At 44.0% G+C, this 22,739-nt stretch overlaps 1 protein-coding gene across 11 annotated transcripts in view; it reads left to right on the top strand.

Moving 5' to 3' along the window:
• The first annotated feature begins 4,234 nt into the window (after nucleotides 1-4,234).
• Nucleotides 4,235-22,739, top strand: part of PTPRF (protein tyrosine phosphatase receptor type F) — a 375,416-nt gene continuing 356,911 nt past the window's right edge. For 6 of the 11 annotated variants that reach the window (XM_030952956.1, XM_030952958.1, XM_030952954.1 and 3 more), the window contains exon 1: nucleotides 4,485-4,625. The gene's annotated coding sequence lies outside the window, so the exon portion shown is untranslated. Of the gene's footprint in view, nucleotides 4,385-4,484; nucleotides 4,626-22,739 lie in introns of those variants that run through there. The other 5 variants (XM_030952957.1, XM_030952953.1, XM_030952951.1 and 2 more) reach the window with 2 other exon arrangements.

The following is a 22,739-nucleotide window of genomic DNA, read 5'->3' as shown; positions in this document are numbered from 1 at the left end:
GTCCCTTCCTAGGTTGCCTTGATCTGAAGGCTTGTGCTTACAGTTTCTGCTGTGGGCTGCTGTGCTCTGAAAGCTCTGAAAGCTCATGCTTTGCCTTTGCACGGGGCTTTAAAAGCTTGTGGGCACTGACAGGGCTTTCAAAACTGAGTCAACCTGTCCTCTGGCACATGGCAACGGGGCTGGCAGATTATCTCATTTCTCTGCTGTGCCACTAGCTCCTGTGCAACATTAGCTAAGTCAATTACCTTCTACTGGCATTTGTTTTTCACCTCTAAAAGGGGGACAGTAGTAATTTCCTATCTCACAGAAATCTTGTGAAGACAAATACATTAGCTTAGGAAGTGCCCAAATACCAGTGTGAGCAGGGCTCCTCTCCATCTCTTTGGCAGCCTGTATTTTGTAGCCTGGAAGCTTGTGTCTGCCAAACCATGGAGGATTGCAGCTGAAGACCACTGGATCAACTCTTGGACTGGCTGAGCACAGATATCTTCACAACAAGAGCCAGAAAAACATAACTTCTCAGGGAACTGACAAGAATGGAAAAAAATGGAGGAGAAACAAACTTTGGCAGTGAATGGAGGAGAAGCAAACTTTGGCAGTAAACACAGATTGGAGCAGACACCATTCCAGCACCAAAGCCACTGTACTTTGTGTATTGTTTGCTTTAACTTACATGCACATGATGTATTTCAGTCTTTCCATTGCCATTCATTTAGGGTTAGAAAAGCTGATATTCCTGGGGTGTGAACACATGCAGACCACGCTGCAAATACTCATCTGCAGCACTGCTTTTCTGAGTAAGTGGTTACATTTTAGAAGACTCTTCCATGAGCCAACTGCTATTAGTACTCCAGAATTCAGCCCTTAGCAGGAGGTCATTTAAATTTTTGTCTTGGTGACCAGCATCCCCAGGGTCTTCTTCTAGCACGTTTTATTCAGTCTGGAGCAGAAAACTTTACCCATTTAATAATGCTCAAAATATATCTATACACAAGGACCAAATTTTCTAGTGGTGCTTGATTTTGGTTTGTTTGCTTTTTTCTCCAATGATCTTAGCTTTCTGCTTTGATGTGGAGAGCAGGAAGTAAACGAACTATGAGGATTGTTACTCATGTTTATGTGCTTTGTAGTCCCTCTAAGACATCAGTCAAGTAGGGAGCTCCACTATGCAAAGACCTATGCAAAGCTACAGTAAGAGAGAGCATATACTCTGACCAGAACTGGTCAGCCAGCTGAGATAACCAATGCAGCAAGGGAAAGTCCATTGAATGTACTTTCTAGAAAGATACATGAGGAACTTAGGGCCTTGGCCAGGAAACAGAAGCAAATATCACTTCAGCACTGTGATTGTACTATTATTACAACACTGACTTTCATTTCTTCAGAAGTACAAGGTATAGTTAGGCAAAATAAGGGGAAGTTGTTGACCTCCTCTGAAAGATTTTTCAACCCAGACAATTTAGTGCTATGGATGAGGAAACATCAGGGTTGTCTCTCTAAGCCTTCAGTTCCTTCAATAGCAGATTAACAGAAATGGGCAACACAGATTGGTTTTTTTATTATTTGGAGCAAAACAGTATTCTAATAATCCTGTCTTACAAAGGAAATGCAAGAGTCTTGGGGGTAATATTGAAAAAATGGTGGGCAGTCAGAGTCATGGCCATATGGTCCTCAAGCTGTGCTGTCAAGCAGATCTACAGATGGAGATGTATTATCTTACATGAGCACCAAGTTGAGCATTGCACCAGGCACTTGTGAATCAGACCAGTAGACCTGACAATACAATTGACAATTACTATAAAATCAGGTGAGAAACAGTCAGAAGTAAGAATACTCAAAAAACCCAACAGCTAAAGAGAGGACAAGCTTCTGACAGGCTCTGCAGCTTACAGATTCAATCAAGAATATTTAGCAAGTTTCGCAATATCTGAAACAAGAAGGGAAGTTGTTCTGACAAGTCTTAAAAAAATCAGCATCCTGGTCTTTTGATCTTATACCAATTTATTATGTTAAAGGCAAACTCCACTGTATCTACACGTTAGCTGGCTATCAAGTGGCACACAGGACAAGGGTATGGGTGTGTGCATTTACCCTGAAGAGCTGGATCAAAGGGAAGGAAGAGCTACGGGGAGCAGTGACCTCTAAATGGAATACTGCAAATACACACTGAAACTTTGCTTTCCAAAAAGCTTACCACTGAAATGGCTGAGCAGGCAGGAGCCATGAGAGCTGCTGAGATGATACACTTGGGTGCTATGTGTGAACTGGTGGATCATTCTCAGGGCTTTAGGACTCTTGTATAGCTCCTCACAGAATACAACTCTGGTGACAACACACCACTGTGTCTTGTACTATACAAGCCCCTGAAGAAGCCTTTGCTTTGAGGAACAGTGCCCCATAATTGTGAAGTCCTCAGAGAGGTAAAGGGGTGGCAAACTGGCCACCCCATATCAAGTGGAGCACAAACCACCAGTTTCTAGTGGGCTTACACTATCCATAGCTTCCCAGGTTTTTATGGCGTGCAGGCATAGAGTGCATGGGGGAGTAACAAAGAGTTTAGGGTGGTAGCTGTATAAGAAAACCCTTTGTTTCATGATTCAGATGATTAATGGCTTACGCCCATGGGACAATCATTTACCTGCAAGTCTTGGCTGGAAGCTTCAGGGCATCGAAAGTTTATGAGGCAGCTCTGTGTCAGTCACATGAATCCACAATGGTGAAGGTGTTTAGAAACCTGCATCTTTAGGTGTCTAAAAAATCTTAAAATTTTATCCTGTAGATTAGCCAGACATTTCAGTGTCTCCACTCAAAAACTCTTAAACATCTGACAAGATTAGTAAAGGAACAACAAACCACACATCTTCAACTTTTCAACCAGACTTAAAAAACCTTTCCTTATACATAAAATGAATGGGGGTTGAATAGACATGACCCCACTTAAACTTGCCAACATGGCTGCTACATGAGCTGGGGCTCTGGCAGCTCTGTGAATCCTTTCTCTGGAGTAGGGATGTCCCGCCTTCCCCATGGTCTTGCACTCCAGAGCATCCTGAAGCAGATCCAAATTTTAACACAGAGAGTGGAGCCCATGGGCACTTTGGCAGTGCTGTGTGGCACTCAGCCAGCACCACTTTAAGCTCTGTGGCCTCACTGTGTAATGCACAGAAGGGCTATTTTGCAGCAATATTTGGATGCCGTGTAGGAAGGAAAATACCCCCAGAACCAAAGGCTTTAGGTGCCAGAGCTTCCTGCGCTGTGGCAGGGGTGCAAAAATGGCTTTAGGTACTCAGTTTAGGGCCAAGGCAAGCGAAGTCCAGTGCTTCCAAGAGTGCTTGAGGCAACAATGCCAGGACAGAGGAGGAACCTCTACAAACTATTTGGCTCCTACCAGCACCCTGGCTGGAGGAGATGAGATGATAACGGCCAAAGATCGGCAAAGGAACACAATTATCACACACGAGAAGAAATACTGAAGACCATAGAGGGGAAAAAAAATTGAGCACGTCGTGGGAAATGCCTCAGTGACCCCAGCACGGTGCGCAGAGAATGGCAGCAGAGCGAAACTGCCGAACACCGCGGTGTTGCCCTCGCTGACGCAACCCCGGCTCTTAGGAAGGGTTGGGCAAGAAGCCAAAGAGCACCAACACACCCGGTGCAAGGGCCTGCCTGACTTAACCCTTCCGCCGTCTCAAAAGCCCGCATAAAATATGTCTCAATTTCTTCATTTCTCCGTTCAGGGCTCTGGACGGGGGAGCAGGAAGGGCCGGACGGAGTGAACGAGCAGCAGCGCGCTGGGCGAGCGCCCGGGCTGAAACACCGCGCTCAGCCACGCCGCGGCCAAACCATCACAGCCCGCAACAGGTCTCAGCGCGGCGCTCACCGCTGCCGCCGAGAGACCCGCGGGGAGCGAGGAGGGCTCCGTTCTGCAACCCGTCCGCCGCTCCTCGCACCTACCGGGGCCACCCCCGCCATCTCGGCTCTGACCCGCTCCGCGACCCGGGGTTCAGAGCGGAGGGACCGGGCGCGGGCAAAGGGCCCGCTCCGAGGCACGGTGCGGCCGTAGCCCCTTCTGCCGGCAGCCGGCCGAGGAGAGCGGCGAGGGCCCCTCAGCTGCCAGTCCGGCTCCTTCCGGCGGCGCCTCCAGAGCGCCCGCCCCGGGCCGCGGCCGCGCCCTCGCCCGCCCCACCGGGCCGCCCCCCGCCCTCCCCGCCCACACCTGGCCGGGGCGGGCCGTGCCCGCCGGCTGCGGGCCGACTCGGCGGGCAAGGCGGGCGGCAGCGCAGCGCAGGCCGCGGTAGAGCGGAGCAGGACTCGGCCGGCAGCAGCGCCTCGCCTCGCCGCGGGGCCCAGCGCGGCAGCGGGGGCCCAGCGCAGCGCAGCTCAGGTGAGCCCGCGGGCGGCAGGTGGCGGCGGCGGGGCGGGCAGGGCTGGGCTGGGCTGGGCTGGCGGCGGGGCGGGCGCGGCGCGCGGCCCCGGCGTGGGCGGGCTGGCGGTGGCGCGCGCGGAGCGCGGTCCGCGCGGCGGCGGCTGAAAGAGCGAGCGGAGCGGAGCTGCCGGCGGGGTGCGGAGCGGCTTTCGCGCGGCGCCTGGAGGCAGCATGCGGACGGCGGAGCTCCGGAGCCTCGGTAAGTGGTTCGACTACGTCGCCTCTCCGTCCTCAGCCCCGTGTCCGGCTCCCGACACGGCGGGATCGTCTCCCCTGGGAGCCGCCAAACTCCGCCGCCTGTTGAGCCCCGGGGATCGCGGCCCCCGAGCGATGGCCCCGCCGCCCGCTTCGGCCCCGCCGCCGCCACGGGCGACCGCGGGGCCGCCGTGCAGTACCGGAGACCCCTGCCGTCCGCTGGGGCCGCACGCGGTTTGCCGGCGGCCACCGGCTGCGCCCGCGGAGCCTCCCCGGGTCGGCGGGGGCAGCCAGGCACCTGCCGGCGCCGCGGTGCCAGGGGCGCGGGGATTGCCGCCGCGGCGTGACCTTCTCGGGCGGGCTGCGGCGCTCGGGGCAGCCCCGGCGGGCGGACTTCTGGCGGTGGGCTCGGGGGAGAGGGGTCGCGCCCCGCGGGGCGCAGTGCCGACCGCGGCGGGGCGTCCCGGGCGGGGTGCCTGTGCCGTGTGCGAGGCGCGGGGCGGTCGAGAGTGGCCCGAAGCGTTTCCCGCGGCTGGCGCCGGCCGTTTCTGCGGTGGGAGGAGGGAGCGAGGGAGGGCGCTGCAGCGGGGGGCGGCAGACCGCGCCTTTCCCCCCCGGTGGGGTGAGCCGCCGCCTGGGAGAGCGCGGGGCTGCCGGGCGGCGGCGTCTTGGGTGGCGAGAACAAAGGGCCCCCGGCGGGAGCGGGCAGGAGCACCGCCGCTGCTCCCCGGGTGCCAGCTCCCCAGAGCGGGGTGGGGGTGGGGGGTGTCCATCCCGGTCTCCCCCCATCACCCTCCCTGGGGAGTGCGGCTGCAGCCTCCGCGGGGCCAGCTCCTGCCCCGCAGCCGCCTCCGCAACCTGTTGTGCCGCTGCCTGGTCGGGGGTGCCGGTGGGGCGGGCAGTGCTCCCCCGCGGGACAGCCGGGGGGGCGGGCGGGCTCGCGTGGAGCGGCGCGGGGTGGGCGCAGGCAGCCCGGGGCGAGCGGGAGGCGAAGGCAGTGGGCGGGTGCGTTTGCCTTCGCCGTGGTTTCTGCACCCAGAAACTGTTAAGAACCAACTTCAAGCAGTTCAAATAGCTGGCGTAAATGAAATTCAATGAAAGAAAAGTATTTCCGCGCTGTTAAAGGTCTGTTCCCGCGAACCTCTTGTGTGGGAAAGATGTGGTCTGTTTCCAGGAGACTGACTGGGGCAGCTGTTCTGAAGCGTTTTGGAGTTTCGTGTTTATTTCATATGTAACCAAATGAAGCCGTATTGTCAGTATCAAATACAATATTCTCTTGTCAAGTTTAGAACTGAGCTGTAAAAAGTGATTTGGGCTGACGATAACTGGATAATCAAACCTTCAGTTGAATATTTGTTGGTTTAGAGATCTCTAAAGGCAGCTAATTTGTGCAGGGACAGTAAGCAAATAGAGTTTCCTAGTGCTGCTTCTGTAACCACCTTTGTTCATTTTTCAAGGTAAATGCTAGAGAAATGACAAATTTAATTTAAGATTACTAAGATCCTGTGCTGCAAATGACCTGTCAACATGTCTGGTTGCTGGGTGATTGTTCCAAGACTGTCAGTTAGGCTTTGAAAACAGATTTTTAAATAAAGTCCATCGCATTCATTATGATAATGCAGGAAATGCGTGGCTCACGAGGTTGGTTTTATGGAAGGAACAAGTGTACTTTAGTCTTTATTTTATTATTTCTTGTGTGGTGGTTTGCTGTGAGACTGAGGATGTAGGAGTAATAGATATCCGTACTGTGAAGCGCATGATCAGCAATCTGAACTTCGAAAGCAAAGAGTAAAATCTGTGTGGCAAAGCAGCAAGTTTGTGATCTGAATGTGTGGTGGGTGACAGTGTTGAATTATTTAAGTTCTCAGTTTCTGCCGTTAACCAACCATCTTAATGTGCAAGTTTCTTAGTCTCTGTCTAGCTTTTGAAATAGGATGCAACACATCCATGTATGTGAAGGGGTTAAAACAGCTTATGGCCAAAAATTAACACATAACTTCAGATCAAGAGATTTTTATATTCATTTTAGTTACAGATATTCCCATGAGCCCTTTTCTTTGCACGTGGGTGTCCATGAATATATCTTGGCTGCATACTGGTTGGGGCCATTAGCAAAATAGTAGAAGCCACAGACAACATTTTATTCTCATTCATGTTGCCCGTGAAAGTGTCAGTTTCTGGAAAGTCAAAGTAGAAGCTGTCCTAAGTTGAATATTGTTTGTGGGTTGAGAGGTATGCAGGTATTTTTAATTTAATTTTTTTAAACGAAGTTCTGCTTTTGGGTATGTGAGGTAATTGTCATTGGCAAAAGCAGAGAAGACAGTCAAAGCTTGGGACTATAAAGACAAAAAACTAAGCTTGTGGGTAACGGAGAAGAAATGTTTTCCTCTTTGTGTCCACATAATGTAGGGCTGTGGGAAGATATGCCTAATGAAGATGATTATTGCTGTGGCTTTCCATAAATCCACTTGTAATGGAGGCTTTGTACAGTTACTTCTGAATCTGTACATTTAAAAACTGCAAATAGCGATAATGGAGTTGGCTAATAGCAGACTGTCAAGTAAGTGCAATCCTTGTGATAATGTTCAGCCATAGATCTCCATTTAAGCATTACTTTTAAGCAGAAAATGTTTCTTGTAGGTCATAGTATATGCAGTTGGGAGGAAAAAACCCCGGAGTTGTTGCTGCCTGTTGTGGAATCCAGGTGATTCTAATTGGCCAAAGGGTGCTTTTTCTCTCCAGCCTTTTATCAGATAGCAGGAGATGTACAATTCAGTAAATCCATTTGATGTGAATTTAGATAGTGGAAAGGAGTACTAATAATAACCAGCTTTAAGAGATTGAAGAAGTTTAGCTGAACAGTAAACCTGTGGCTGTGTGCAAATTAAAACAGGGACTTGTGCCTGTTGAAGAATTGCAAACTTTACTGTGAAGTGTTGGAGTGAGCTGGATGCCGCCACATGATAGTCTGAGTCTGAGCTGATCTTGTTAGTGGTATTAATCAGGACAAATCTTTCTGTTTCAGTGGTTTTTTAGTGCTTGTTAGAAACCACGGTCGAGAGTTAAATTACTCATGTCTGTTTTGCAACTTTAAAGGTAAGGTAAGACAGTAGGGAAAATTTTTGATGTGATATCTTGCCCTAGTACAGAAGGATGTGAAATCATCTATTATTTTCAAGTAAAGCACTTGTAGTAGCTACTGGCTGTTTTATATAGTGTTCTGAATGAATGCAGTTTTAACTTGCATAGCTAAGAAACAGCTTTTGAAGGAAACTGACAGGAGACTTGCTTATGTTTATGTTTGGAGTAATTCATTGAGAAATATTTGTGATGCTCTCCATCATTGCTTGCCCTCCTTTAAAAGCAATGCTTTGACTTTCATCTTTCATACAGTATGTGAGGGTTCCTTCTGTGGATTTACTTCTGCTCAAAATCTGACCATAAAAGTAAGCGTTGTTTCTACAGCTCTTAGTGCAGTGTTCAAACCCAAAATATATGCTTCCTTTCCAGTAAAAACTTGTAATTACATGGAGTGGTAGCGAACTGGAAAGTATTGCAAAACGTATGTAAGAATACTGTCGTACAAACTCTAAAACTGACGAATGACTCACTGCGCCAGTGCTGTATCAAATTCTATCTATACACAGGGTTTAAATGACAAGTTTACTTTAGGCAGGGAATATGCAATTTTCTTGTACTCTTTCTTCATCTAATGTCAAGTGAGCTTAATGAAATGGTGCATGTGGGCATACAGGAGGTACCAGTTGTAGAGCTTTAATGAGCAAGGGGAACAAGCACTGCTTGGCTCCATTTGTGAAGGTGATAGATGTAACTACTCTTACATTAAAATGAAGTTTGTAGTACTGATGCTTATTTTGAGACTTATATTTCTTTTAAATTTACCTAATTGTAATTTATTTATGTGCATTTACTAACGTTGGTTCAATTTTTATTTTCTGTGGGAGAGAGTACTTGGCTTTTTAGCAGTATACATGTTCATCTTTACATATTCATATTAATTGAATCTTGTAACTGGCAGTTTGGCAGCATTTTTGTGAACATAAAATTTGGGTCACTGCCAAAATGAAAATGTTATAATGGTCAGCATAGGGAAGGGGCCCATGATTGTAGGTTAAAGAGGAAAAGGCCACTTTTCCACTGCAACAACACAGGTTTTATTCATGCCTTTGACACTGTCATTATGAGAAGCTTCACAGAGCTTTGGAGAGCCCCCTCAAAAACCAGAACGTGTTAACAGACAGTAACATCCTGTACTTGGGAAGCCTGTGTGAGCTGGGAGAAGGACAAGGAAGGGTATCAGGGTTGTGTGCTGCTGCACTGTGGGTCCCATGTGTATGTGTGTGTATCGCCTCTGGATGCTGGCGCATCTGATGGAATGTGGGGGGAATCCCAGCCTACACAACTAAGAAACCCGGTAACCACTCAACACTAAGAGGAAGAGAAACCCAGTATTGACTTGGCTCTAGATAGAAGACTTTTAAGCTGTTCACAATCTCTTCTTGTAATTTCTAATTTAGCCATTCTGCCACAAAGCCTGTCCCTTCTGCTCTCTGTTAATCATCATCTTTCTGGGGAGTGGGAGAGACACCTTGGTCTTTGCCTTATGTTGATCATGAGAGCCTTGTGACCACTGCCTGCAAGTGTTTGCTGTCTGTAGGGAGGTCGAAGTCTCCTGGGACTGTGGAAGGAGGCCAAGTAGGGGAAGCTGGAGCACTTGCTATTTAATGTCAGTGTGCACACAATGTTTATACACCTGTGCCTCGGCAGAAAAAAAGGGTGAAACAGGTCTTGCTACTTCAAGGCCTCTATTATCTGAGAACTCGATTCTAAAGATCAGAAATACAGAGATAAGTTAGGGGTTTTGGAGCAGAGGATGGAAGCAATGTTTATAAAAAGCCTGGTTGAGATGAAAATTGACAAAAGTACCTACTAATATCTGGGCACTGTACTCAGAGGAAGGAAGCTCTGTTTGGATGCTTTAATCAAGTACAATCCACTGTGTAGCTGAAATAGAGCAATACTGTTAATCTCGGAAGGAATAGGATGGTCCCATTCTTATTCTCGTCCTTTAGCAGGCATAGAAGCTTCCAGTTTACAACCTGTCCAAAAGACATTTATTTCTTGGCACAAAATTTCAGCTGCAGCTGGCAAGTGGGTAAGTATTTTCTTCCAGCGTTACTGAGAAAGAGGAATTATTTAGGTTGGCACAAGAAGTTTATAGTTTGGAGTTGTCACATGAAATTGAATGGAGGAAAAACATGAAGGCCGGGCATGTGGCATTGTTCTTTCAAAAACCATGCTGGAAATCTGGTCATCACTCGAAACCAAACAAAGCATACATGTGCTTGACCATGGTGAGGAATTATCTATTATTGGCTTCATGGGCTTCTCTTCCTTTTTTTTTTTTCTTTTTCCTCCTGCAATTACTGTGTTTAACACTGAATTGCATGTGTGTATACAAAGAATAACATCTGTTCTATTTTATGAGATCCACAGAGCAGGGTTGCTTTTCTATCCCTCCTGTGTATGGATTCTTCTCTCATGTGTCATCCTTGCTGCTGAAGGCAGCCAGGCACTTGAGCTTTGCAATGTCTTTTCTCTCTGTAGGAGCAGGAAGTTATTCATGGGATGGTACTTGATTCTTTTGTTAGATTTCCTCACAAAATTAGATCTTACAGTGTTTTGGAAAAGTCATCATTTTTCTAGAGAGTTTTCTGAGTAGGTAAAGAAGTGGGATGATCTGCATCTGTTTTTCTGGAGGAGTTTTAGTAATTGTTGTATCAGTATGTTAGATTTCCTTCTCCCTAGATGTATTTTGATAGGATGGTTAATGGGGAAGCTAAATTAGATCTGAGAAGTATGAAAAAGGCTAGTCTAGTGTTTAGATTTTCAGCTCCATATTTAAAAAAAAAATTACCTGGCAAATATTGTGCTTCTGACCTTTTGTCTTGAAGAATAACTGGAAGTGGCAAAGGAGCCTTTTGGACACAGTGAGTTAAAAACATGTTGAGGTGTTACATACTTCAAAGATGTGAAATGGGGGAAAAAAAGTGACCTTGTTCTTAGATGGAGTTATTTCCTTTTTACAAACCACTGTTTTCTTCAAATGCAAAGGAATTATGTTTGTTTATATCTTAAGTAACATTTGTTTCACCAAATTTGATCAAAGGTTTAGTTGTTGCAGAATCAATAATAATTCTGTTACCTTAAGGAAAAATCTGTAATTTATGAATGTACTGTCCATTGTATTTTAACTACTTGTACTACAGAATTTGCAAGATTACACAAATTGACTAGAAGATGCACAGAAAATCCAATAATACATTTATCATGTCAAAGTTCAGTGAAATATGAAGTATAATTACCATAAACAAAAAAAAATGCCCTCTTAAACCTATGAACTAGAAGGCGTGGAAATAATTTTGTAATATATATTCTCAGTGGTTTTGTTGAGACTGCTTTGGCACCACCAAAATTTCTTTACAGTCTGTGTATGCTAACACCTGTGTTACGTGGTAAAAAAAAGTACTCATAAACTTGTTCTTAACCTCAGGATGAAGCATGTATTTTTGAACATGAATTTTAGATATTGAATGTCTCCTTGCTATAGCCTTGTTTGTGAGTAGCTTCCCATTAATAAAATGCAGATTTGAAGAGTTACACTTGGGGACCGCAAGTATTTCAGCAGATTTTATGGTGTTACTGCTTCAATTCTGCCTCTTGACACAGAGGTAAGGTTATGAACTTTTGCAGGAAAGTTTTTTTCCTTTAGTATACTTGTGAGATAGGACTCTGGCTAGCAACTCCTGTTCTTTTGTGGTTTTTTATGGATTCTACTATGTCTTTGGATCCTGTAAAACTAAACTTCATGCTTTTGGTTAAGGTAAGGTACTCATTTGCATAATGTACTCTTTTGGCTTGAAAAAGAAAAAAAATTTAGAATAGGCTGTCAATTAGCCTAATTTCCTGGGGTCTGTCCCATTGCAGAGGGCTCTAACACAGATCAGTAAGTGCTGGATCCTGCTTCAGTCAGCCAGGCCAAGACAGGGAGAGCTTGCAGAAGCCTGTAGCATGGCCGTGATTTCAGCAGCTGTTTTTGGATGCAAAGTGTAAGTCTCTTACAGCTGGATTTTGGATGAGACTGAAGCAAGTATGGGCTCTTGTTGCTCCCACGCTGGTGCTGTCCTTAGCATGGAGGTGTTTCCATCTCGCTTTGCTTTGCCTTCTGTGCTGCTGATTTCCCTGGCTGGCCAGGTGTTTGGCCAAGGTTGTAGTGGCCAGGGGCACCTCTCACCTGTGCCCAGGAGAAATCCGCAGAAGGTGCAGCGTGTGCACCTCCACGATGGAACCCCAGCAGCTCTCTGGGAGCAGGCTGATACTGCCGGTAACTGCTTGGCTCCTGCCTTGGCTCTTACCTGAAACAGCTTCTTTGTAAACAAAATAATAATAAAGTGTGCTGCTACAACTTACCTCCATGCCAGTCTCTTTCTTATGCCTGTGGAAGAAATAAAGAGCATAATTAATTATAAAAAGGAGGAGTTCTGAAGTGTTGTGTGGCAGTCAGCTGTCATGCTCTTCCAGTGATCCCCCATGCTGCTGTCAGAAGATGGGCATCCTTTAGGACACAGCCGTGTTTTGCTGCACAGTGATCAAAGGCTTCTTCATTGGCCAGAACCATCAAGGTAGATGGGCAGACATTTGTTTTAAAATGAGTTGCACAGAGTTGCTGGGATCAGCAGCTTGACTGCAGTGACAAAAAACATCTTCAGCATGCTAGAAATCGTGAATTGTTTTGTTTGCGTAGATCATTGAGTGTTCAGGGCAGGCACCATGAGTTGTACAGTGTTAAAGAACACATTACAAAGCAGTTACATTGCTGGAAAGCATTTGTAAATGTAAGCTTGAATTAAAGAGATGTATTTTTTCCCCTATTAAACTTTGAAGAGTTGAGCTTTGAAGACCAGTGATTTTTTGATGCTCTTAAATGCTGTCTACAAGGAGCAGGCAAGGAATCTACTGACCTCCTGTTTTGCCCTTTCTTTTGTTTTCCCCCATGTTTTTCTTTGAGCTGATACTTTTGTATTGGTTTTAGATGCAACAAGAAATGCAGACATTCTGGCTTTGGCATTTGAATGATAGGATGGGCTGACATAACTGTGTAGGTTATAAGTGGAATATAAGCTCTGGAATATTGGCTTTCTTAGTATCTGAAGGGAGTTATCAGGCTCTTGGATTTTTGTTGAACAGTGTAATTAAAATAAACACTATAATGCTAATCACTTATGTATTTTTGCCTGTAGGTAAAGTTTTAAATTGGAATTAGCTATACTTTGGTGGAAGTGGATTTTTTTGGTGGTGGTGTTTTTTGTTTGTTTGGTTTTTTTTAATTATTATTATAATGTTGCCTGTTTAGAGTCTAGTGATATTTCAGTGACTGTATAAAAATATTGCCAGGCAGATTTGTTTATATTTTTATTGTATATTGTAGTAACGATGTAATTACTGCTTTTAACAGAAATGCCTGACTTGAGTGTTTAATTCTGTCAGGCTCAAGCAGTCGCTGATGAGGTGATAAATGATAGGTTATGTGTAGAAGTGGATTTGCAATTATTTGCTGCTTTTGGGAAAAAAAAGATGCTTTGTTTCTGTCCAATGACTAATGTAGAAAATCAAAGTGGTGCACCAGATGTTTTTTTCTGATGACTGTGGTGCAGTGTCTTTTTTTATACAGAGGAGGATTTTGACTGAGTTTGTCTCTTGGTTTTTGAAGTTTCTTCTGCTTGTTAATGCAGCACTCTTCTACTCTGGACTTTTCTATGGACGGGCTTTATGGAAAAGCTCCTTTCCCAACCATTCATGCCTGTCTCAGCTCCCTGTCCATCAGGAGGTGGAGAGGCAACGACATTTTTACAGCACGGGCTGATCACTTCCTTTCATTTGTTTTTATTTCATAGAATTCAAACAAGAATAAGTGTTTTGCTTTATTTGTTGATGTCTGATTAGGAATTAGTGGAAGAAACTGAATTGTGGGTGTGATTAACAGTAGTTTTTGTTTCTGGTGTATGAAAGGACTCATTGTCTGAGGCTTTTCCTCCATCGTGCTCTGCCTAATCCTGCTGAAATCACACGAACAACGGCAGCGCTTGAGGCTCCTTGTCTTGTTTTTCTGTGTACTTAATCATACGGCTGGAAAAATTCCCTCTTTCAGGGGATTGTTGCTTCTCCTGCTGAATCTGCCATCATGTCATAGGGGCCTTGCTGTTAAGGTGGGCATTAGTTTGAGGGGCCTGGGGAGGGGAGGGTCATTAATCTGAAATGTGAAAACTGATGTAATTTGTGCTACATTTGGCTTTTTTATAGATGGGCCTGATGGTTTTGTTAATGCAGTGTATCACCTACCTGTTTGCAACTGTGGCTGAAGGAGGTGAGCTGCCTCATTCCAGCTTTCAGTTCCTCCCACATTTCTGTTAGATCAGCTTTCTATACTTGTTGTATTTCTGCAGGAAGGAACTTTAAAATTCCTCAGTATATGCTTTCAAAAGAAATTTTAAAAGTTTAGGTTTGTAGAAATGAAGACATCTCTAAAGCACATATTAACTACACATAACAGACATGACTGATACTTTCAGGAAAAACCCAGAAGAAACACAATACCCCGCCCCATGAACAGCCTTTCTTTGCCTCTGAATCAGGTTGTCATTCCAAGGTCTTAGAGTGATTTAAAAATATAAAAAAAACTCCCCTGAGGAATCTATTAAAAAATTATTTGGTTCACTGAACATTCAGTGCATGTTCAGTCTTGGAATCCATTACATGCCCATAGAAAGACTTTAAACATCCTCTATGGCAAAGTTGGTCTGAGTTGTGTCCCTTTGGCAGGTGGGTGTGAGGGAATTTCATTGCTTTATTTTCAAAACAGAAGTGTGTGGAATTAATATTGATTTTTATTATAGCTGCTTGCTAGTGCCACTGTATACAGAGGTCACATGTCAGGTCTGCTTTTATAGTGACAGCTTTCCCTCTCCCTTTAGTTGAAGTCCGTAGTTGTGGAGGTCTGGAAATAATTGGGAAATACTGTTTTTTTTTTTTCCCCTTTGAATTCAATTTGTAAAGCTTTATTACCTAAAATTAAATTCTTATCAGGTTGAAGTGGTGCATAAATTCTTGTTGAATGGAGACAAATGCTATTAGAAATCAGTGAAACTAAGCTATATTTTAATCCTAGGTTTATTTTCATTTCCATTGTCATACACTGAAAATACTTTGCATCTGCTTTGTCCATCCGTTTTGGCAGGTTTTTGTTCTGATGAGTTTTAATGGTTAAGTCTGGGAAAGACCTGTTAGAGTCCCATTTACAGTGCGGTTGTGTGCTGTGACATGGGTTATATTTCCAGGTACCTAGTATAGGTGTTGTCAGTTCCCATCAGCATGTGCTGCTTTTGTGTGCTGAAGAGAGTTGTCATATTATTCAGCAAAATTGTCTTTTTTTTTTTAAGAACTTTTCCACGTTTTCAACTCATGATGGAGAGCTCTGGTGTCTCTTTGTTAGGTTTTATGTGCAGATATTCACAGTAGCTCACAGCTTGGTGGTTTTTCAGAGTCTAAAGTCAGGTAAGGACTTAAAGAAAACACAAATAATGGGCAATGCCTCCGGATATGCAAGTTTATTTGATTAACCCATGTGACCCGCAGCACTGGAGAGCAGTTAAATATTTGGACAGTCAGCAGTCCTGTTAGTCATGTTTCATTAGGTGACGGCCTCCTCCATTGCAAGGCTGCTCTGTTTTGCTGCTGTTGCCAAGTCTTGTGAGATCTTGAAAGGGAGCCATGTGTGGGGGCACGGCGGGTGCTTTTGGGGCTGTGGCTGGACCAGGCTGCCAGGAGGAGCTGGGATGTGTGTCACTGCAACAGCATCATCTGCAGTGGGATGGCAATCAGGGGCAAGGCAAAAAATTGTTAATAGCACATTGTCAACGCCGGTGACAATGGTTAAAGGTTAGCTGGTAGATAAAGTTACCAACCTAGGCAGAAATAGCAGTGCTGCCCTGAGAAGTGTAAAAGACTTGTCAAAACCTAATCTAATCTCCTGCATTAACTGTATATTGTAATAATGGATAAATGAATTTCCAGCAAGCTGAGATAGTCCAATTTTAATAACTTCTCAGAAAATCAAAGGGAAGTATTGTACTGGAAGAGGCATATCACGGTTATCCAAATTTCTTTCCATAGAACTGTTTTTAATTTTATGTGAGTGTATACTAATGGTTTAAAAACTCATTTGTCTCCTTGTCGGCAGCTTGACCGGTATTTTAATACAAAGGACGTGTTATTATCTTGAACTGGCCTTGTTTTTCAATGTATGTAGCAGCCAGCTGGAAAATTGTTTGACTTTTTAACTGCTGTGGTTTTGATGCAGTGTCTAATGTAAGAAAGTAAAATTTATTTAAAATCAGTGACGCTTTTAATGGTTGTGTTTCCATTTAGATTCAAGGGGATAGGAGCAGATATTTATGCTGAAGCACTCAGTCTTCCCCTTTTTCTAAAGATCTGTGGTAATTCTCTGTATTAGAGCTAGGTAAAATTCCTGTACTTAAAATCTGAGGAAAGTAAGTAGGAAACAGCTGCATTTTAACTCAGTACATTTCTGGATGCATTGCTGAAATCACAAGTCTAGTAAATTTTATGGGTGAAAAACCTAGTACAAAAAACCCCAAACAAACCCCATTGGGATTCAAATGTGGTTTTAAAAATTATGATAGTGCCTTTTTGTCTGTTCTAGCAAGAAAAGAGTATGATTATAGTGTGTTTTCATTATAAAGGTTTTGTGAGTGACTAGACGGGATTCAGCACTGAATTCCTGACTTTGGAGTGTCCAAATTGTGCATAATTAACTTAAAAGTCAGCTTTTTGGAGACTCAAATGTTTCACAGGGAAATTAATGAGAAATGTAGTGTAATGTACTGCTCTTTTCAGTATGGTTTTCTCACCTGAAATTACTGAGTTATAAATATTTTAAATGGAAAATGGTTCTGAAATGAGCTAGGAACAAGTATTCTCCTGTATTTTTGGTCTCAAAGTGAAAAATGCTTTGCTTAATAGAGTCACTGCATTAGTTTTTATGGTAGCTTGCTGTGACACAAATGTAGTTTCTAGGTGTGCTTAAAAGGTGTAAGTTTGGCAAAGTTTCTGCCCTGTCGTTTCACCTAATTGCTTTATGAGTTTGCATATAATCTTGTTAATTAAATTGTTTTCGCATGATTGCTGAAGCATTTCAGAATGGGTAAAAAGTGCTCTTTATGGACCAAAGTGTTCATGATTTGCTATCAGCTGTGTGGAGGGTGTTGGGTGCTGCTGTTAGAGGGGGAAGCTCCCTCCCACCTGGGGCAATGCACTTGTCTGAGCTATTGGAAAGGAGAGCAGAATTGTTTGGTGTGGTGTGAAATAATTCGCACAATTCGGTTTTGCAGTGCAGTTTTCTGTGTGCATTGGCAGGACTAACAAATGTGTTTGCAGAGTGGCTTTCTCTGCTGATGGTGTGGTACGGGTTGGTGCTCTTGCCTTGGTGGAAGGGGATGACACCAGGTCTCGGTCAGGTTTTCGCTGCCTTCTGACACTGCTCAGAAGGGTTGGCTCATTCTAACCAGCTAGGGATAAGTGGAAGTGAATGACTTCACAGGAGGCCTAAGGGTAAAGCAAGTGTCACTGTGAAGGTAACTCCAGGAGACTGATCCAGGCCCCACTACAGGGCTCAGTTTTCTGAGCTCTGGCCGTGACCTTGGATGTGCATGGGTGAACTATGAGACCTACTGACAAGTTACAGAGATCCTGGGTGGATGCATGGCCTCTCCCTTTGTTTAATAGTGGATTTTTTTCTTTTTTGAGGAGGGACAGAGACGCAGCTGAGAGTTCCCAGCTACAACGCTTTTCAGTTCCTTATTTGAAAGTGTTTTAAACAAGGGACATCAGAAGCTGAGATACAAAGCAACCTTTTGAAGTTAAAAGTGGGTCTGCATGAAAATGAACTGCTTGTCTGTGAAAAGAGTCAAGTGTGAAAGGATAGGATGGTTTCACTAAATGAATTTGATAGTCTGAATAAGTGTGGTGAGGCAGAGAGGAGAATCTGGAAAGGTCAGGACTGAGCATGTGACTCTAGATGAGGCAGTAGAAAGACATGAAAGGAATTGTGTGGAAATGCCTTGGTTTACTTTTTTTTAAACTCAGAAGTGATTTATTTATTTTGGTCAAGGTGGTTATAAAAAGGGAACTTTAGAAGCTTACTGCAGAGAAGCAGGGAATCTGATTCCTTTGGGATCTTGTACCTTTTTCATTCAGCCATTGTGTGGTTTCAAATAACTAGCAGATCAAAGCCTAAAGGAACTCCTTGTTACATGTGCAGTTGCATTTGTAGGATTTCTCTGTCCTGCATGCTTACGGCAGTTGAGTGCTTCAGCAGCTTTTTGTCCCAAGTAGGTTTCATTTTATTGCTGTCTTGTTTTCAGTGATTCGTATAACTTGGAGATTTTAACTCAAAGAATTTATGACATTTATTTTCTAGATTCTTGATATTGCTTTAAAGTAAAGTATGAGATATCTGCATTTGATATAGATAAATGTGAAATGATTTGCACTGGTAGCAGGAAACTGAACTTCTTGTACAAAATTATGGACTCCAGGTTAACTGTCGCTGCTCATGGGGTCTTGAGGCCCACAGTACTTCTGTCAAGTCATCAGCTTTGTGCTTGGGAGTGATTAAAGAGAGCATATCAAGTCTTATGAAACGCTATGAAAAAAAGAAAGAATAAGATACAGAACATTATTATACCTTGTCTAAATCTGTGGTTTGTCCATGCATTAGGTTGTATTTGATCTCCCTTTCATATCAAGATACAGGGCAGCTAGAGGAACTGAGGGGAAAAGCGACATGAGTTGTTAGAGACCTGGGATGGCTTCCATGTGACAGATGTTCCATGTGACTGGGAAAGGTATGGTTGAGGAATGATGTCACAGAGATCCATGAAATTGTGACTGGCTTGAAGAGAGTTTGGCTATTTTATGTGCTTTATTCAGTGTGTAAGAGCCAAGAAAAAGTCAGACAAACTGGGAAGGAGTCAAGTTCATCCTGGCAGGAGGAAGTAATTCTTCATGCACCTAGAACATTCTGCACATTCTTCAGGCAGTAAGCCTGGAGAACTCCTGGATAAGGTCTTCTGGGGACTACGTGGTAGACAAATGCAAGTTTAAGAAAATCTCTTCCAGTGAAAGTATTGAAGGCCACAGATGTGCTTGGGGGAAGTGCAGATGTGCTCATCCTATTCTTGCTCTTCTCCAGTGCTGTGCTTAGAGGGTGTGTTGGAGACAGGGCACTGGGCTAACAGGGCTTGTGGTGTGAGTCAGCACGTCTTTATGTTTGGGTCCTGTGCTTTGCCATGAACTCCATGAACTTTGTGTCCTCGGTTTGCTTAACACAGGGCAAGCCCTCTGCAGTAAAGCCTTTACTGTGGAACTTATTTTCTTGGGCAATAGCAATAAATAGTTAAGCTGCAGCTGGCAAAAGCTGAACGCAAGAAGGGGGAGTTGCTACTTTCCCATTTGCGCTCCCAGTTGCTGTGGCTTACTTTATGCTATTTTGGTGTCGGTGCCATTTCACTGAAGCAGCAAAAAATTAACTTCAGGGGAAAGAGCTTAATAGCTTTCTGCTGGTTAGTGGATTAAAGCAGTTCAGAGGTGCAGTAAATGCTGCAGGGGGTGGGACTGTACAGCCCCAGAGAAGGCAGCAAGATATTTTCACTTTTACCATTAGTAAGCCATGAGATGGGTGGGCTGTGCCACATCCAAACTATCTCCCAGATCACAGTCTTCACATGATTATGCTGACTTTGGTGACTTTTAAGCTAATTTGTGGAAGGCTACAGCCCAGTAGCACAGAACTATCACATTCTGTTGCAGCCCTTCAATTTTTCAGCAAGCTTAAGTAGGTCACAAATGGTGCTTGAGTAGGGCTCCATGCCAGTATGGATGATGGCAGCAGTGCCCAAACAGGCATGAGCAGTCCTTTCTGCAGAGGTGGTAACCTCCCTTGCAGAACCAGACTGCTGCTGATGGAAGGGTGGATCTGCCTCCCACAGTGTGGTGGTGACTGCGTTGCCTTTTCCTCTCCAGAGCAGATCAACAGGGTTGTTACCTGTCCCTGGAACCTTGGGGTGCTCTGGAGAGAAGAGAGCCTACCAAAGTGTGTCGGTGGGCAGAAGTTATCTACTCACTTTTGCACTAAAGAAGTTTCCCAAAAGCGACTGGAAGGAAGGAAAGTGGTGGGATTTAGATCTGGAGCAGAGCTTCTTCCTTAGTGTCTACAAGTGACTGTGTGGAGATGTGAATTGCCCAGGGAATAGCACAAAGCTAGTTTTTCTGCTTCTGTGAAAGTGGATTGTTTTCTGTCCTGTTGGAAGGAGTGCTTTTGTGTACAAAATGCTGATCTAGGTCTTGACACATTATTAATGTGTGCAAAAGAGCGCTGTTTGCAGATGTGCCCACTTGTTTTAAAAACAGATGGATCATGCCTTATGCCTCATCCTTTTGACATCAGAACCCGCCCCCCCCCTCCCCAAAAGGCTGTGATCGTCAGGACCTTTTATTTAATTGGATAAGTAGCAAAAAAAGGCTACTATCCAAAATGAAAGAGATCTGCTGAAGGGAGCTACCTTGTGAATGTCAAAGACACCTATGAGCAGTAACGATGTAGGATAAAGATTTGTGTTTGAGTTCTTCTAAGAGAACTAACAGTTGAAACTGATGGAAAAAATGTATTTACTTTTTAAAAATATATTACAATATTAATAACTTCCCACTATTCTGCAAATATCTTCATCTTTCTAGTTAGATTGTTCTACATTACTTATTCCAAAAGAGATTTGCTCTGCTGGTTCTATCTAGCGCTGCATGTCAAAATAATTTTTCTTTCGTGGACAGGCCAGCAAAATGTCATGTAGACTTTTTTTTCCATTATCATTTCAGTACAGGCAGGTCAGCAGCACTTTATATAGGACTAGAAAATTTCCCTGCTTTTGCAAGGCTGTGTAAATAGGTACATCTGTGGCCTACTTTTCGACACTTCTGCAGTGTTTTAGATCCTCACAAACTTAGATTTTGTATTTTTTAGAAAGCTCTACAATTCATTTTTAAATCAGTGGTAATTCAGTGTGTCTAACTAGCTGAAGATCATTAATAGCTTCTCAATTCAGTACAGTTATGCACTAAAACTCCTTCTGGGGTGATGCTATTAAATAATTCACTTATTTTCCTCAACTTTTCTCGTGGCCTAGCTTTTAAAATCTTTGCTGAAATGTTGCTTGAAATCTTAATCTAATTTCTTCTTTAAAGGTTAATTCCATTAGTATGTAGTTCATGGAGGAAAATGCTCTATTAGGGGTGAAACATACATAACTTTTACGATGGATTGTGAAAGCATCAATATGAATATAGGCAGGAGTGGTGGTAGATAATATCTAAAGAAAAGTAGCCCATTTTGTTTAGCTTTTGGAGTGTATGTGTTAGGATTGTGGATATTGAGGTAGGTAAAACAGGCTACATAAATGGAAAGGCGTTTAGAGTGGTGGAAAATAAAAACATCTTGATGCACATCTTTTTTGAATTATTTTGATCATAGTCACAAAAGCTTTCAAAATCTACACTGTTTAGTGAAGGGAGTGGGTTGTACTGTGACTCTGACAACCATTTCCTTGGAGGGAAAATTGCTCCCTCAATTTCTCCCACAGCCACTTTTTTCAGGGTATATGGCCTGGAGTCATGGTGTGCTTAGTCACCTGTTTTGGGTCCTCAACTTGATTTTTGCCTGAGATTTCTACTGGATTGTTTCATCATTTTGAGAACTGGTATGTGTTGAGTGATTTGCAATACAGTAACTTCTTCCACATTGCCTGATAGACCTCTTTATTTTACTCCTTGGTGCACTGCCAGAAATAATAATTAAATCCAAGCCTTTAACAGCATTTTATTGAGGGCAGATTTGAGCAGAGATCTGATGAGATCTTTGTTCTTTTAGGATCACTGTGTTTTTTGGATGTTGTCCAAACATGTTTAACGGTCTTCAGTCCCATTTTTCCTGGGTGCAAGGAAGAAACTGCCATTTCCTTGAGCTTGGTGACAGTTTGCCTGGCGGTGGTTATCAGCCTGCCAGGAATCTTACGTGGGTCTGTGCTCTCTCCATTGTCTTCAGTCAGTTCCCACTGGATATGGTTGAAGGCACTTTGCTGTTCTTGCTGGTGGGTCATGACTTTCCTCGTGCTGTCTCTGAAGCATCGTGCTCTGGGCACCCCATGGAGATGTTGGGCTCAGGCAGCGAGCTCCTTACTGTGAGCCTGGGAGAGCTCTGCACCTACAGGAGAGGCAGTCTTTTTTACAGATCGGTCCCAAGCCTCTCTCACCTCGAGGCCAGACCTGACTTTTGTTGGAACAGGGTAATCAGCCTGTGCACCTTTGTGCACCTTGTGGGCAGAAGCTGTCTGGGATCTCAGGAGGGCTTTGCTTGGCCAGGCAACCAGACCCTGTGGGTGAACCTCAAGGCTGGCTGTCCTGGTGCCTAGAGCTCTGCTACCTTGGGTTGACAGTTCCTTCCAAGTTATATGAATTCTTCCTTACCAGTTGTTCACCAGGTTTGTTCTTTTCTGTGCTCCAGGGAGTTGCAGCTGTAGTGCTTGACACAGGATTTCATGGCTGCCACTTTCCACCTGTATTGCTCAGTCCTGACTGTTTGTAGCTGCCAGTGATTTGCTACAAAGAATGCTGTGGAAAGTAAAACATTACCCAGTTGTATATTTCTTTACTGTCGCTTGGAAAACACCATCTGAGTTATTCATAATATGTAAGAAAATATTTATAGTTCTTGAAATGTTTGTAAATGTGTTGCAGACAACAATATAGGCAATGTCTTCAACCATGTGAAATGCTTTAATTTATGTGAAACTGCTCCCAATATAAATTTTTGATCTTATAAATACAGAAGACTGACTCAGTGTAGTTCAATCAATGTTACTAATTTTTAAAGTAATAAAAATGATATTTGATATACCTCCAAATTTGC

This window comes from Camarhynchus parvulus, chromosome 8 (genome assembly GCF_901933205.1).
Source record: "Camarhynchus parvulus chromosome 8, STF_HiC, whole genome shotgun sequence".
Lineage (NCBI taxonomy): Eukaryota > Metazoa > Chordata > Aves > Passeriformes > Thraupidae > Camarhynchus > Camarhynchus parvulus.
Note: the sequence above shows the minus strand (reverse complement) of the source record. Positions and strands in the feature narration are given on the sequence as shown.